Source organism: Ochlerotatus camptorhynchus, unplaced genomic scaffold, assembly GCF_037179485.1.
Source record: "Ochlerotatus camptorhynchus isolate MF236.1 unplaced genomic scaffold, CSIRO-AGI_Acam_v1.1 ptg000112l, whole genome shotgun sequence".
NCBI classification, from domain to species: Eukaryota; Metazoa; Arthropoda; class Insecta; order Diptera; family Culicidae; genus Ochlerotatus; species Ochlerotatus camptorhynchus.
Genome location: NW_027040602.1, coordinates 1,933,160 through 1,947,043, shown reverse-complemented (window position 1 = coordinate 1,947,043; position 13,884 = coordinate 1,933,160). Strand labels below are relative to the sequence as shown.

Below are 13,884 nucleotides of genomic sequence, written 5' to 3'. Positions count from 1 at the left end.
AACCATCAACATCGCCGGATAGGGGAAGGTTTCCCCTTCCCGATGATGTTGTTAGTTTGCGTGGGCGACCCTCGGGTGGCGAGAAGAGGGCCTACAAAGGTTTGTTTACAAAAAGCTTGTATGCCCTTTTCACATGTGGCTCTTGAACTCTTGTTTTCGATGTTTACCTTTCTGAGCAAGCAATTCACATCGTATTGAAATGCAAAACACTTTAAATCCATCTGTTTTGAACAGTAGCGTGATTCAATGTGCAATACACTTGAATAGAAAGTAAATTTTTTTCAACATTTCAAAGTTTGAAACATTCTAAATTAACGTGTATAACACATTGAACCAAGGTGAAATACACTTAAAGTAAATGTGATTGTGCATTTAAAAAATCAAGTGTTTAAACCTTTCGATCAAACGTGTTGAATTTTTTGAGTGTGGTAAGCTATTTTCCCTTTCTCACTGGATATCACTTTGGCAAAATGTAGCCAGTTTTGAATTATCCTATCTTATCTTAACATTCAGCTGAGTAAACTATTTCATTCTCTCTGTCAATCTGTATGGCCATAGCACATTTTTTTCAGAAATTTAGTTTTTTGAAAACTATAGAGTAAATGACGGCTTCGGCAATACATTATTCTAATATCGTCAGAGGGGTAAACAACGTTCTTGAGAGCTCAATTTTAGCATGTGGATACATTGTATTTCAGAGCATCCATTGGTCAAATTTGAGTGCTCTAGAACTTTATTTACCCCCTGACGATTGTAGGTAGAGGTATTGCCGAAGCCGACATTTGCCCCACTGAAGTTTCATATGGGGTTCTTTACTACATTTCAAACTTAAATCATAGTTTGAAAATCCTATATTAACAATCCTAAGGCTGAAAGTCTCGCCAATAAAGCTATATACACTACCGATGATAAGTTTAAGGACATCCCAAAAAACCATGCAAATATGTTTTGTTCAATTTTCGATCTCCAAAGGTTATTTGAATGGTATGAACGGTATAGCATAAGGGAAGGTCCATTAATTATGACACGCAAATTTGGCCCATTTTCAAACCCCCCTCCCCGCTTTGTCACATTTTTTATGTGGACCTTAATTGTTTTTTGTAAGGCTCGTCACAGTTTCCAAAACCCCCCTCTCCCTAAAAGTGTGACATAATTAATGGACGATCTCTAAGTGTTTTACTACTACTTTCATTTCAAAATTTGGCCAACCCAATTCTGAGAAAATCAGTCACGATTCTTCAGAGTAAATTTTGAAAAATATTGTAACTTAGGGTGAACTTTTAGCACACAATTATATTACTATATAAAAATTATATTGAACAATTTGCCTACGAGGAAAGTTCCAACGGCGCCGGTGGTGTAGTGGTAAGCGTGATTACCTCTCACCCCAGCAGGCCTGGGTTCAATCCCAGTCGGCGCCGCCGGGATGTTCTGAGGCATAACATCTCTGATCACGCCTTCCTTCGAATGGGAAGTAAAGCCGTTGGTCCCCGGTTCATGAGTTGTTGGGTCGATAGGTAGGGTCCAGGTGTGGGAACTGCCTTCCTGGCACGTCGGTAGCATTGGTGCTCAGCACGGAAAACAAGATCGACGGAAAAAAAAAACAAACCAAAGGAAAAAAAAGAGGAAAGTTCCATTCAATACCTTTCAAATGATCTAAAGAGAATGAAAATTGGACGCAACATGACAGAGATATGAACATAACAAATTTGTCATGTTTTTTTGGGCGTGTCCTTAAACTTATGCTCGGGAGTGTACTTAAAATAATTTAAACATGCCTCTTGATCGATATCTAAAAGTTTTCTAAAGAAGAAATATATGTTCAGTTGGGATTTGATTTTCTTGGAAAAATACAGTTATAATTTTAACGTAGGACTACGTCTGTGATTTTTATATGGGAGTACACTTTGAGAAAACCAAAAATGAAAAATGTTACGAAATTATGAAAGATTTTGAACGTTAATATCTCAGCTGCCTCTCAACCAATTTCAATAATCTTACCACCAATCGATCAGAAATATTTCTGCGCATCGATAGCAATGTTGGTTTTCAACAAGAAAGTATTGCAAAAGTGGGAAATGTCAAGCATTGTCCAAAAGCGTCGAGATTACTAACAAATCCACCAATTACGTACATGCATTCGCTGCTTCCCCAACCCAGTCATCAAAGAGTCGTTAGTAGACGAAACAAGTCGAAGTGGCATTCGCCTTTCGATCTTCGGGCGTATGCGAATAGGTAGGATTCAATTGCGAAACATTTTGCACACTCATCGCCATATTAAGAACCACACGCCCCTAACGGCCACACAAAATGCTCTCCAGAGTTGTAATCTCGTATCCAAACTTGATTTTGATCGATTCTCTTCATCAACTTTCTGATTCGCCAATAACTCGACGGCAAACACATTCATTGATACGTTTGTTGTTTTGGATGATAGAAGAGCATAGCAGAAATAGTGCAAAATAGGTTAGTGAAGCCATGGTCATCAAAATAGGAAATCGATGAAGAGAATAGACCTTCACCTCTCTGCTTCCAATCCCCTCAATTTAGTCGACGTCATAGCAATGAAAACTAGCATCGCACCGCTTTTGGTTCGCCTGCGAAAAAAGTGTTAAGTGTCTTTCTGCTAGAGGCTAAAATTAACCAGCTTGTTGAGAGAATGAGTTTAACGAGAAAAACTAAAAAGGGGAGGAGCTTTAGCTGGCTGGGTATTCTGCGACCTTCCAACCTGTCGCAGACACCAGTTCAACCCCTGTCCAGTAGCAGACGGGCCGAGACTCTTGCGAGTGCCCAATCATTGATCCGAAGAATATGGGATTGTCCGGTAGAATTTGCTGATGCAGCTGCCTACACGTCATCATCATCTTCCAAAGCCTTTAAGCGGCCCTTTCCAGGGTCCCCAAGATTTTCCAAAAGAGTTAAATTTCTGAACATGTCCCAGCTAAAATTCATATCAAATGGTTCTTTTCAGGGCACACCCACCACTCCTTCTTGTTTCCAAACTCGAAATTAAGGATATTTTTGATGTTTTCTGCTCGATAGGTCCAAAATGGGTGATTAAGCCGGAGTAGTTTTCAACCCTATTAGTGAAAATTGGTAAACATTGCTAATCAGTTTTTTAAATATTTTTTTCTTGCAGGTATGCATGACGAAAGATCATCCATGGGTTTCCAGAAATGTTAAGTAATGTTATAATGCAATGTTAATAAGTAATATTTTAATAATGTATAACCTAACAAGCCTAGAGGTCCTAGCGGGCGTAAAACCCCTGCAGAACCGTTTCTGGGAGCTCTCATTAAGAATATTGATTAAATGTAGTGTCAGTAACAACCTTGTGATTGAAAACTTCGAAGAAATGCTCGAATTGAGCATTCAGTCTAGATTCGTGCGAATCTATCTTAATTATATGTCATCGGATATTAGCCTTCCTTGCTATAACCCCTCTCGTGTATGCTTTACTAACTACAGTTCCCCCATTGACTATGATCTCTCCATGAAACAGGCCATTCAAGGAGTTCCAGATCAACTTCGACCTATCTCAATGCCCCGCATTTTTGCTGAAAAGTACCAACAAGTCAATTGCAATAGAAGATTTTTCACTGATGGATCACGCATTGATGGATCCACTGGCTTCGGCGTCTTCAATGAATACTCAACCGCCTTTCGGAAACTTCAGGAACCTTGTTCCGTTTATGTTGCTGAGCTAGCAGCAATCAACTTCGCATAGGGGATGATTTCCGATATGCCCATAGACCATTACTTCATCTTCTCGGATAGTCTCAGTTCGATTGAGGCTATTCGGTCGATGAAACAAGGTAGGCACTCATCTTATTTCCTTTCAAAGGTAAGGGAGCAGATGAGTTTGCTGGTCGAAAGATCATATATGATTACCTTTGTATGGGTCCCCTCACATTGCTCAATTCCAGGCAATGAGAAGGCAGACTCTCTCGCAAAGGTGGGCGCACAACAAGGCGAGATTTATGATAGAAGAATTTCACACGATGAATTATTCCTATTAGTACGTCAGAGTTCTCTTTTAAGTTGGCAAAACGATTGGACAAATAATTATCTTGGGCGGTGGTTACATTCCATTATTCCAAATGTTTCTTCGAGAGCGTGGTTCAAAGGTCTGGATGTAAGTCGGGGATTCATTCGAGTGATGTCAAGACTTATGTCCAACCACTACTCGCTAGACGCACATCTCTATAGAATAAACCTCGTTGACAGCAATATATGTAGGTGCAGAACCGGTTATGTTGACATCGATCACGCAGTTTGGTATTGCCCGGGTAATGACGCTTCCAGAGTACGTCTATTGGATACCCTAGTGGCCCGAGGTAGACAACCCTTCCGTGAAGTAAGAGATGTATTGGGAACACGTGATCTTCCCTACATGCAAGCGATCTACGAATTCCTTTGTTTGTCTGATGTTAGAGTTTGATGTGACTATCCCCTCCTTTCCAAACAATTTCCCGCCATTGTGTCCCAGCCTTATTATCCTCCTGTTCCTGTGCTACTTGCCCTGCCCAGCCAGGATTTGGTCAACCGTCCGAGAGTAGTATCTGAAGGATGCTTCAGAAACCAGTTTCCTACCTAGATCCTTCCAATTGAAATTGTTACCTATTAACCTCGAGCCCGCCACGAGTAATTGGTACCCAATACTAACCTAGAAATACTGCTATTTAAAATGTAAATCAAACATTACTGATTTTGGCTCCGCAAAGTGTCACACACGACTGAGCCTAGTAAATAAACGAACTAGTTAAAAAAAAAAGCACTTTATCGCAGAAATTCAACACTTATCAAGGCTTGTACATATTTTAAATTATTGTTATTGAATTTTCTTCCTATACCTAGCGTATCGATTTTATAAACTGATACTTCAAAAAATTGTGCCGAATTTCTGAACATAGGAATTCTCCTAAGTCATATTTGGTATTACGGTTCTCGTTCTTTTGATCACTAGATTTTTGTTTAAATGTTCCATAGTCCGACATCTTTAATATTTTTATCTAAATCCCTGAATTTCGAAAATCCTAAATTAATTCTTAAAATTGTTAGAATTCAGTGCCTCGTACCACGTTTTAAGTCCCAATATTAAATTCTTATTTATTAATTCTAAAATTATGTACGAGTTGATTTTATTTATTATGATTTTTTTTTTTTTGTAAATTCATTTATTTATCAAGGGCATTTAAGCTTTACGGAGCCGAAATTCATTTTACTTTTCACAATTTTTCTTTCTCGAGGTTACGGGCTACAATCTATTAACCCTTTATAAGGCCGAGGAAACCAAGCAAGGAATCAACAAAACCTACAATAAAACACAATGCTTACTCGGTCAAAAGCTCAAATTTTTTTTTTTTGTTTGGAAAAAATAGTTGAAAAACTTGAAAAAATTAGTGGCAATATAGTTGCCACTGCCTTCGAAGTCCAAAAACCTTGGTGGCAATATGTTTGCCACTGCCCTGCAGGTGCACTTTATTTTTGGAACGAATTGTAAGATAGACATAGATCAATTTCAATTAAGTTTTACGTGAAACAAATCAAACCAAGGTGTTGCGCAAAGTGGTACCTTACACTTGGAACATTTTATTTTCGACCTCTTATTTTTAGCCTTTGTACTACATAGGCGACAACGACGATAGGTAGCCAACTGCTCCAGTTTATGACTTCCAACATCTGAAAAGCGTAGATTATCTTATTTACTCCTTCTTTTTGATAGTTTGAAGACATTGTAGGCTTCTTTGTAGAATATCTTGGTTCGCTTTGTAGGCTGCGCTGGGACTTTCTTTTGTACTTTTTTAGTAGTACAGGTAGGTCCGATCTATTACTGTTCACTGTAGCCGTTGCATAAATTCCGTGATCATGTAAGTATTGTAATATACCGTATGAGGTGAAGAAACTATCAAAGGTCACATGACCTTGAAAGCCTTCATCAATTAGTTTCTGCGTTAGATTCTTGACTACATTGGCCCCTAGGCCTATAGTAGGAGACTTGTCATCGCGTTTGCCAGTATAAATATCAAACTCAAATACGTAACCAGTCTCACTGTCGGCTCTTGTCCACACCTTATAGCCTCTCTTGATAGGTTTTAGTGGCATATATTGTTTCAATGTCGATCGCCCTTTGAACAGAATCATCGATTCATCAATCGATTGCGATGATGTGGACTGTACTGCTCTCTGGCATGCAGTGTTCAGTAAATCAAGAAGTGGACGAATCTTGTACAGTTTGTCAAAATGATCTGAATTCCTTGGAGGCATCATACGATTATCATTCAGATGCAAATTCTCTAAGATTTTTTTGAATCTCTTGCACGGCATAATGGAAGCAATTTCGTCCGTACGGAAAAATGGATCACTTGACCAGTACAAATCAACACTTGCAAGAGGCTTGAGACCCATCATAATGGTAATCCCTAGAAAAGCTTTGATTTCTGCTTCAGATACCGGTTCCCAGTGTTGGTCTGCGTAGATGTTAGTTTGGGTAACTATAAGTTTCAAAATATCATCGTCGAAAAACTGTGCGAAATAGGCTACAGGTATTGCATTTCCCGGGACTGCATTCAAGGCTTGCAAACGAACATTATCAAAATTGGCTGTATTGGGATCCTGGGACCAATTGCCTTTTTTCCAGTCAACTTCATCATCGTCTGATTGGTCCACTTGGGAAAAATCTTCGCTTGATTGATCGTCATCCGATTCATCTGAAGCTGATGTTTCGGATAATGCTTGAGTAGTTGACTTTCCCAATAAATAGGTAACATATATAAACGATATCAGATAGATGAATAGATGATTAGACACTTGCAACTGTTTTCAATGTGGGTAATCGTGCGTGGGTGAGGAATCGCTTTTAAATGCTTACGGTTGTGATAACCCGAAGAACACGGTTGTGGTTCATCAATGGATGTGTGCCGTTCAGTCCCACTGCCCTTAGCAGCATCATCTGAATCATCACTTCTAGCTTGCTCAATGTAGAGAGTTCCGGATCAGCATCCAGGTAGTCCACAAATTTTCGCCAGCTCTCTTTCAACCTCGTCATCCGACTCTGTATACGGTATGTTCGACATACTTTTAGCTGAAACGTAAAATAGCATGTAACAGTATTGCGAGCATTTTTCATTGTAGAAAATTGTAACATTTGACATGAACTACAGATCAATGTTTGAAAAAAGTACATGATCTAAGAAAGGAGTTCAAAAACAGTATATTTCTATTGAAAAACTTACCGACTTGTGGGATTTGTAATGAGTTTTAGCTGATATTCGTATTTCCGCTCGAAAATGGCGGTTTGTTTACACAAAAATGACTCCCAAATACTCAGTTTCCACTTGTTCTGGCTCAAAAAAAAATTAGAAGTGTTGCCAGATATCAGAAATAGCCAATGCACGGAAAAAAAACTGCAACGGGATTGTTTGTGTGGAGAAAAAAAATACAGATTGTTGGTGACAATATAGTTGCCACTGCCTTCTAAAGGGAAGGGATCAAGGAAAAGGTACGCAAGGATGCGGTTGATATATTTATCTCCACCGCCGTTTACTGGCTGTTATTCGACGATTGAAAATGAGGAGATGCAGTATAGGTGCTCTGGCACGAAAATTCTTGATGGTTAGAAAGAACCGGAACAGCAAAGTTTAAAAGTAGAATGGATTTTATTTAACGACTAGCTTGAGTGGAGTCTTGAACAGGAATGAAAAGTTTTTCACCGTTGTTTATTTAAGAAAACTTAGGTTGCTAGGGGTGACGTTCGGTCTCCAAGGAGGTGATCAGCACACTGCGTTACCGATTTACTCCAACACCCCCCCCCCCCCCTGAATCGGTCAGTCCTAGGAGGGTCCTCAGTTCGCGGAAACGTCCAGGTTCCAGGGGCTTGGTGAACGTGTCCGCTATTTGGTTTGCTGTATCAATTGCTTCGATTTGAAGTCTTCCTTGTGCCACATGGTCGCGCAAAAAAATGGTGCTTTACATCGATGTGCTTGACACGCTTGCTTTCGGTGTTTGTGGCCATTGCAATGCACCCACGGTTGTCTTCGTACACCTTGAATGCCGTGTCCGGTCGAACTTGCTTCATGTCTTCAAGGATTCCGTGCATCCACAGCATCGTATACATCAGGCTGCCCAGCAATTTACGGTATGGATGCGACACAGGATTCGCAGTTTGTGGTGGCAGGAAACAGCCTTTCTCCATTGGGGTTTTGACATGGTTACAGTCTTGCATGCCGAACTTCGTCAGCACACGGTCCACAGCAGCTTCTTGCGCCAGGTACATGCATCCGGTGGCGCGGTCGTTTCGGATCTTCATTCCAAGGAAATGATTAACCACGCCGCAATCCGTCATCTGGAGCTTCTTGGAAAGAGCACGCTTGATCTCCTTCACCAGGTCCAGTCGATCGCCAGCAATGAGCAAATCGTCCACGTAGATGATTATGTATACCCCCCCTCGATCGTCGATCCTGGTATATAGACAGTAATCATGCCGGGAACGGGTAAAGCCGAAATCCAGTAGAAGGTCGTTTAGCTTGTTGTTCCAACAGCGGGGGCTTTGCTTGAGTCCGTACAGCGATCGATCCAGCTTGCAAACGAAGTTCGGCGGTGCTGCAACTCCTTCGGGTATGGCCATGTAGACGTCTTCTTCAAGCTCACCGTAGAGGAATGCGGTCTTCACATCGAGTTGGTGAACGTGCATCCTTCGGTGGGTTGCTACAGCAAGAACGGTTCGTATCGTGGCTAACTTTGCTACGGGGGAATATGTTTCGTTGTAGTCGACTCCGGGCTTCTGTTGGAATCCCTTCGCCACCAAGCGCGCCTTGTAACGGATCGGTTCGCCATGCTCGTCCGGCTTGATTCGGAAGACCCATTTCGATTTGAGCGGAACCACACCAGCAGGGCATTTCACCAATCGCCAACAAGCATGGTTGTCCGCTAGCGACTGCAGTTCCTCACGGACCGCTTGCTGCCAAAGAGCTTCGTCGGCTCGTCCAGCGATCTCCTTGTACGCCTCCGGGACATCGAAGATCGAACGCTCGGCCTCATCTCGTCCAACGGAACCGTCAAATAGTACATCGGAAACGTTATGGGGAACATCTGCAGAATGGGATTGCGCGGCAGTGAAAATTTTTCCAACCAGAAATTCTTTCAACTTACCGGGGAGTCTGCGCTCCCGTTCGCTGCGCCTCGGGGTTTCCATTTCGAGGTTTGAACCACGGTCTAGTTGCGAAGGGAGCGCTCCGGTTTCTTCAACACCGTCGTCTTCAACCTCGCCTTCTTCATCATCAGTCAGGATGTCGTCATGTTGAGCCACCAGCGGCTCATCGGGTTGAACGGACTGTTCAGGGGTTTGCACGTCTTCCTCATCTTGATCCTCGAACTCGTACGGAGCAACAACCAAAGCAGTTTCGTCACGGATCTGGGTGGCAAACGGAAAACTGTTTTCATCGAACTTGACATCTCTGGCTAGGAATAACTGCTTCTTCTCTTTGTTCCACAGGCGGTAGGCGTTCGGCGCATAGCCGATCATCACAGCAGGCTTGCTTTTCGGATCCAGTTTCTTCCTCTGTGCCGTGGACACCCAAGCAAATGCTTTACAGCCGAACACACGTAGTTTACTAACGTCCGGCTTGTGACCAGTCCACATTTCCGCAGGAGTCTTCCAATCAGATACCGCGGTGGTTGGACTTCTGTTCGTCAGGTATACCGCCGCTAGAACCGCTTCATTCCACAGATTCTTCGGAGTTTGGGCTTCAATCAGCATCGCACGCACCTTTTCGACGATTGTCCGATTGAACCGTTCGGACACTCCATTCTGCTGTGGTGTGTACGCTGCGGTTGGCTCGACTTGGATCCCCTTGGAAACGTACCAATCACGCTGGTCATTGGAGCAATAATCGCGCCCTTGGTCGACAGTCAGCTTCGAAATCGAATGTCCCAGAGCGGCACTCGCCATGGCCTCGTACTCTCGAAACTTCTGGAACACCTCGGACTTCTTCTTGATGGGATATACTACTGCAAAGTGCGTGTAATCATCAATAAAGGTGACGAAGTACCGAGAATCATCCCAAGCCGCTGGTGTAATTGGACCGCACACATCGGAGTGCACTCGTTCTAGAGGTCTTGTAGCACGGACTCTAGTACCCGTGAATAGTTCTCGGCACTGCTTTCCGAGAACACAAACATCACAAAAATCCAATTTATCTGGTTTCTCGGGAATACCTGTTACCATGCCATGCTTCGCGAGTGTCTGCAAACTCTTGCTCCCCAAATGAGCCAGTCGACGATGCCACAGGTTACCAGTCACAGCTCCACACATGTTGGCCGCCACCGTATCGACACGGAGATCGAGCTCGTAAAAATCGCCCCGCATGGGACATCTCGCAATCAGGTCACGACCTTGCTTCATGATCGCTTCCTTTTTCGTGAATGTGACATCAAGATCCGCTTTTGCCATCTTCTTCACAGATAGCAAGAGGACGTTCTTCAAGCTGATATAGTTACCTTCCTTGTTGACGCCGTTGATCGTGCCACTGTGCCGGGAAATCAGGGATTGATCATCCTTCGCCACGTTTATGACGACAGGGTGCTTCAGCTTCGTGAGGTCGGCGAAACAGTGCTTCACATTCACAAGGTGGTCCGAGGCTCCGGAATCCAGCTTAAAGGAAACTGCTCCCTCGTCCTTTGTTTGGGAGCATCTCCCGGTCATAAAAGCCACCGCCTTACCTCCAGCAGCAGCGTTAGCTTCAGCGCGCCCATCTGTCTTCAACTTCACACGACAGTCCTTGGCCTTGTGCCCCTTCTTCTGGCAACGGTTACACTTTCCGGTGAACTTACCAGGCTTCTGCTTCGATCCTTGGAATGCTGCAGGTTTTTCTTGGCAGGAATCCGCTGCCCGGTCGGTTTTCTTGAGCTCCTCGGCAAGAAGGCGCTCGCGAACAACATCCAGTTTTAGGTTTTCCTCACCTAGATTTTCCAGTGCCGTAACCAACGGATCGAACGACTCGGGAAGGGTAGCAAACAGCTGGGACACAATATCGTTCTCTTCAAGCTTCGCTCCGGCCAGCTTCAGTTGTCGGATCAGCTCTTCGAAGGTTTTCAGGTGATCTTTCACAGACGAACCTTCCATCATTCGTAGCTTCGCAAGTTGCTTCCTGACGAATGTCTGCGACGAGACGGACTTCTTGGCGTAGGCGGATTCAAGGCTCATCCACATCTCCTTGGACGTCTCCTTGTCCCGCACCAAATGCAGCAAATCGTCATGAACAAATGACGTCAGCAGGAACGCCGCCTTACCGTCATCTTCCTGGAACTTCGTGAGCTCGGCCGCTTCCATCGGAGGATCCTTCTTGATGATATCCAACAGCTTCACGGACTTCAGATACTTCTCCACTCGAAATTGCCAATTGTCGAAACCGGTGCCCGAGAACTGCGGGATCCCGTGGACCAAATCCTTGCGTGAGTCGCCCATAACCTCTTGATGGTTAGAAAGAACCGGAACAGCAAAGTTTAAAAGTAGAATGGATTTTATTTAACGACTAGCTTGAGTGGAGTCTTGAACAGGAATGAAAAGTTTTTCACCGTTGTTTATTTAAGAAAACTTAGTCGCTACATTTTGTGCAGTTTATTACCTTTGGTACAAACAAGCGCACATGTAAGTGGATCATCCCAATCACGACGTAGTATGATAGTACTAACCCGGTAAAGGTCACACAAAACGAGTCCGAAAGCGTGTAAGTTTTCTTCGTTCCAACGAGGGACACTGAATGCAGTTGAATGCACACCAGTATCCTCGCCTTTCAGCAAATCATCGCGAGTTATACTCACTTTGGTAACCACTCCCTCTATGTCAACCTCTTTACTTGGAATTTACACTCGATATTCCAACAGAAAACGCTCAAATACAACAATTCTGTTTGCCTGCACACGATCGCTAACGGTAACACGTAGTTTCTTTGGTCTTACTTTCAAAATCTCGGTCACGGCTAAAAAGTGTTCAATCATATCCTTTGAAATCTGATGAAAATTCAAAGGCTTTTGTTTGCGGTGGTCGAGTCTTCTGGGTAAGCCTTAGAGCGCGGGGCAGGTGATATTCTCGAGGGAACGCGTGGAGCAGTGGGCAATGGAGGAGCTGGTGGAGAAGGTGGCTGAGAAGATCTTTTAAAATTTTGGATACGCTGCGGTGTACTTATTTCTGGCTGACCCATCACCACCAAAGGTATTCATCGCCTCAGAAAAAGGAAAACCCAGCAGAGAATCATTGTCGGAGAGTGAGATCCCCCCTATATCTGCCCTGGGCAATCATAGTCATACTAAAGAGTATCAACATAGAGAACCCCGCTCAAATTCCTAAACACAAGCTCCTGCAAATAACATTTATTATATAAGACCACGTAGTCCTACGTCACCATTGCGTACAACCCCATAAGACTGTGTCTTTTTTGTATACTTTTGGCCCCTTAAAAAATGGCGCCGTTAGTGAGATCAAAACTGACAGCAGACTGATTTTGAGTAAAATTAATAAACTTTCTATCCTTCTATTTAAATGCTGCCCAAGTCAGACATTTTTGACTAAATTTGAATAAAATGATCTCTTAACCGAGAGCTCTTTGGTTGTTATAAAATGAAAACTGATTGTAGTTCAAACCAACCATTTCCCGCTTTTTCTCCCTAATCTTCAACAGTGAAAATATGTCTGCCACCATCGCTTCATCCCAGTTTTTACACGAATAACATATTTTTCCAGCTCCGTCTACCATCATATATGCACAGCTGTTATGAAGTCTTCAAACAGATTACTATATAAAGACTCTTCGACAGTCCGACTTTCCTTTACTCGAAATAATCTAACTCGATTTTTTTTTCGATGGAAAGCCAGACTACAACAGTTGCAATTCCCTTGCAAATTTCTTTTCCGTAGCTCGATGGAGCCTTCGGCATCGAGTTAGAGAGAGTTGTCTGTAGTAGTACTCGAAAAATCCTTTACAGCAGCAGCAGCAGTAAAGGATCACCTAACTTTCAAATGTGAAACTGTATTTATATGACTGTGCAACGGCTGTATATAAAGTGAGCGCCTGTCTCTCCAGGTCCTCCCACTTTCCCACGAACAGTAAACAGAAAAGCATTACCCAGAACGGCATGAAACGTCCTTCTCGGATAACTTTCTCAAAATTCGTGGCCGGTGAATGGCAATGGTGGCTGAGGTGGTGACACAGCAAACTGACAGGTGCTCTACTACTACTGCTTCTGATTCCTCCCTCCCCTGTGATTCCCAAAGTTCACTCATCCCTATCCAGCAGCAGGATTCCCGGATTGGGATTAAAAGAGGTTTCGACATTTATAGCATTCGATAAAGTTGATGAAGATGAAACTTGCTCTTTCCTTCCCGACGATGATGATGCCTTCTTCCACCTTTCCAGCCTCTCACTCTCCCCAACACCGCCATCATATTGCTTCTTCACTGAGCTACGACGCTGAGTTTGATGTTGAAGCCATCGTCTGTTGTTGTTGTTGTTGTTGTTGATATTTCTTCTGACGTTGGATTCACCCACCCACCTCAACAGGCTGGAAGGTTGAGATTTCTCGGAAAACTTACAATATGATTGCTGTTGCTGCTGCTGCTTTCTTCGAAGCCTTGTGAAATCTCCCGAGAGTCCTGAGCGAGGTGAAGGTATGTGGCTGCAGGAGACCGACGTGGCAACCGGATGAATGTTATCTTGTTCCCAAAAGAGATTTTCCAAGAGTTTGAACAGCAGCTTCTTGCTTCTACATAGAAAACTGCCTACACTGAGAAAGACGACGACGACCGGGGTATAAGCTCGAGAAACAAGGGAAGGTGTTTAAATTAAATTCCATGGAGGCGCATGGTGTTTTTCCAGTTGGGGTTGCCAC

The 13,884-nt window shown here is 43.3% G+C and overlaps 1 protein-coding gene across 2 annotated transcripts in view; it reads left to right on the top strand.

Moving 5' to 3' along the window:
- tna (tonalli) overlaps positions 1-13,884 on the top strand; it is a 200,922-nt gene that overhangs the window by 129,493 nt on the left and 57,545 nt on the right. The window lies entirely within an intron of this gene.